This window comes from Coenobita brevimanus, chromosome 109 (assembly GCF_032717465.1).
Source record: "Coenobita brevimanus isolate Jiangsu-jjx chromosome 109, ASM3271746v2, whole genome shotgun sequence".
NCBI classification, from domain to species: domain Eukaryota; kingdom Metazoa; phylum Arthropoda; class Malacostraca; order Decapoda; family Coenobitidae; genus Coenobita; species Coenobita brevimanus.
Genome location: NC_137062.1, coordinates 15,487,773 through 15,491,604, shown reverse-complemented (window position 1 = coordinate 15,491,604; position 3,832 = coordinate 15,487,773). Strand labels below are relative to the sequence as shown.

General features: G+C 41.7%; 1 non-coding gene across 1 annotated transcript; it reads left to right on the top strand.

The window, feature by feature from the left end:
- The first annotated feature begins 2,502 nt into the window (after nucleotides 1-2,502).
- Nucleotides 2,503-2,621, top strand: LOC145417260 (5S ribosomal RNA). The gene has a single exon (XR_013900472.1). It is a non-coding gene; the product is annotated as a 5S ribosomal RNA (ribosomal RNA).
- The last annotated feature ends 1,211 nt before the right edge of the window (nucleotides 2,622-3,832 follow it).

The window sequence follows — 3,832 nt, the reverse complement described above, 5'->3', positions numbered from 1 at the left end:
GGTGAAAGCTTTGCCATTGCACTTGATATCCAAAAGGCTTTCGATCGTGTCTGGCATAAAAATTTAATTTCCAAGCTGCCCTATTACGATTTCTATCCTTCTATCTGTGCCTTCATCTATAGCTTCCTTTCTGGTCGTTCTATAGCCGCTGTTGTAGATGGCCATCGTTCTTTTCCTAGATCTGTTAACAGTGGTGTTCCTCATGGCTCTGTCCTATCACCAACTCTCTTCCTTGTATTCATCGGTGACCTTCTAAGCTGTACATCTAACCCTATCCATTCGTACGCTGATGATTCCACACTTCACCTTTCCATTCGGTTCCTGCAACGTCCATCTCAGCGATAACTTCAACAAACACGGGATGAGGCTTTGGCACACCTAATGTCTGACTTGGCTCGTATCTCTGACTGGGGTAAAAATAATCTTATTGTTTTTAATGCATCTAAGACAGTTTTTACACCTATCAACCGGACAAAATCTTCCACAGGAGTACCCACTAATGATTAATAATATCCAGCTCAATCCTCCATCATCCTTGAACATGCTTGGGGTTTCATTCACTCGGGACTTATCTTGGAATGATCATATTATGTCTCTTGTAAAATCTGCTTCCAAGAGATTAGGTGTGCTAAGCTGACTCCGTACCATCTTCACCCCTGCACAGTTGTTGACTTTATACACGGGTTTTATTCGCCCCTGTTTAGAGTACAACTCTCATGTATGGGGAGGCTCCCCACATCCAGCTCTTCTCAATAGGGTGGAGTCAAAGGCTTTTCATCTCATTAACTCTCCTCCTCTTACTAGCTCCCTTCAACCTCTGTCTCTTCGCTGCACTGATGCATCTTTATCTCTTTTCTGTCGCTACTTCAATAGTCACTGGTCCTCTGAACTGTCTGCGTGGATCACTCCACCACTACGACGGGCGCGTAGCACCCGTCTAGCAACAAACTCTCATCCTTTTTCTGTCCAGCTCTCTAATACAAGAGTTAACCATTACTCCTAGTCCTTCATTTATGCAACAGATCAACTCTGGAACTGTCCTCCTCTGCCTGTATTTCCTACTTCCTATGAGCCCCAATCTTTCAAATGCAGTGTGTCCAGGCATCTCGAAATCAACGGATCTTGAATTTGGCTCTCTTTTGTATTTTTTTTTTCTCTCTCTCTTGGATGCATCAGTTTGACGGCTCCTGGCCTTTGGTTCCTTCTTCCTTGAAAAAAAAAAAAGCTGAACGAGACTTGCATTAAGGAGTGTTAGTGCCAAGATTAACGTATTGATGTGAGACTATGGTGCTGTATGAAAATGAAAAGTCAAGAATGAGGTCAGTGGAGATGGGACTGCTGAGGAATGTATGTGGAGTACAGAGAGTGAGTAGGGTACGAAATAATGCGATTCGTGAAAGATGTAGAGTGAGGAAGTCTGTGGACACCAGAATCGAAGACAGTGTACTGAGATTGCATTGTCATGTGTATAGAATGGATAAAAATAGAGTGGTGAAAAGGGGTATATCTCAGCGAATTTGGAGGAGGAAGGAGACAAGGTAGACCAAGGAGAAGGTGGAGAGGTATGGTGGATGAGTGTGTAAGGTAGAGAGGTTTGGAAGTCGGTGAGTCTAGTGGACTGACAAGAGATCGAGCTGGGTAGATGAATATTGTGAAGAGAAGTGCATGATCAGGGATTTGGCAACCCTTTTTAACGTGACAGGTTCAGGATAGGATACACTTATGTGATGCTACAGAACATGGTGAATGTTTTTGGCGTATCATATAGAGCCAGGGCTTGAGTTGTGAGTGAATGGAAGCGTGGACCAGTGGTTTGGGCAAATTTGGACAGTCTAGACACTGCTACTCCTCATGCTGCCCTAAAGTGGGAAATGAGGTCCAGATGATGATGATGTTGATGGTGATATCATCATCATCATCAGCCGTTGAGGTCCACTGAAGGACCGGCCTATCCCTGTTGAAGCAGAGACGATACAGCCAATGTATCTCTACCCACTGGCTTAGGCTGTCTGGTAGAGACTGTATGTAGGGTGAGAAGTGCTTGTGAGTGTGACTGTAGTGTTGTAGTGGCTTTGGATTTGTATGTAGTATGTGAACCAAGTGTAATCGGCCTGCCTTAAGCCGATTGGATGCAAGCATACTAGTATGCTACACTGGTTCAACCACAGCACCCCTTATGTCTGCCAAAGTAGCAAGTGGATTGGTGAACGCTTCCCAAAGTTTTAACAACTCTGGCGGGAGACGAACCCGCGCTCACCAGCGTGCGAAACGCACACTCTATCACAGTACCACGGAGGCTCCGAAGATTATATATATATATATATATATATATATATATATATATATATATATATATGCAGTATATATGTATGCGTATATACTGTGTATATAGATAGATAGATAGATAGATAGACAGATCTATCTATCTATCAATCTACACACACACACACACACACACACATATATATATATATATATATATATATATATATATATATATACAGTAACGGCCATACCACGTTGAGTACACCGCTTCCCGTCCGATCAGCGAAGTTAAGCAACGTTGGGTCTGGTTAGTACTTGGATGGGTGACCGCCTGGGAACACCAGATGCTGTTGGCATAACGTTCTCCCTACGTGTCAAGTGGGGTTGGTGGAGGATTAGTGCCCCTCCCTGTAAAACAATTAACTCTAAGCCCTTGGCCACCCCGTTTGGGATACATGGCGTCTGGCAATGAATGAATGAAATATATGTATGCGTATATACTGTGTATATAGATAGATAGTTAGATATAGATAAAGATATAGATATAGACAGACAGATCTATCTATCTATCAATCTATATATATATATATATATATACAGTATATATGTATGCGTATATACTGTGTATATAGATAGATAGTTAGATATAGATAGATAGATATAGATATAGACAGGTAGATAGATAGACAGATCTATCTATCTATCAATCTACATATATATATATATATATATATATATATATATATATATACAGCGCAACTTTTATTCTGTGTTTCTCATAATAAATTCATGCCTTTCAACTGAGTTCCACATTTTTAATAAGCCACCTCATACACATATCAAATGCATCACTCCACTAGTGTATCGTCGGAGAAGCTAATAAGGTTACAATTTAATTTATCTACTGTCAGATATAAATATTTGTCTCCACCATAATTTACTTTCCCAATGTCCGCTGCCACTTTCCTCCTCTCCCTCTCCTTCTCCCTCACTCACTCACTCTTGAACCAATTCTCGTAACGAGTCAAAAATCGAATCTCTCTTAATTGCATCGTCAACTGCCCCAGCCCTCCATTTTCCGCCCTTCCTACACCGCCTCTTCCACATCTGATTCACGTCTTTTTTTTTTTTTTTTTAATGCAAGCATGAAGGAACCAAAGGCCAGGAGCCCGCAAACCGTTCTTTCCAAGAAAAAACAAAAACAATACAAAAGAGAACCAAATTCAAGATCCGGTTATTTCGAGATGCCTGGACACACTGCGTTTGAAAGACTGTAGATCATAGGAAGTAGGAAATACAGAGAGAGTGAGACAGTTCCAGAGTTGACCTATTGCATAAATGAAGGACTGGGAGTAACTGTTAATTCTTGCATAAGAGAGTTAGACAGAAACGGAATGAGAGTTTGTTGCTAGACGGGTGCTACGCACCCGTCGGAGAGGTGGACGAATGCAAGCAGACAGTTCAGAGGAGCAGTGACCATGAAAGTAAAGATAGAAAAAAGATAAAGATGCAACAGTGGGGCGAGGAGACCGAGGTTGAAGGAAGCCAGTAAGACGAGGAGAGTTAA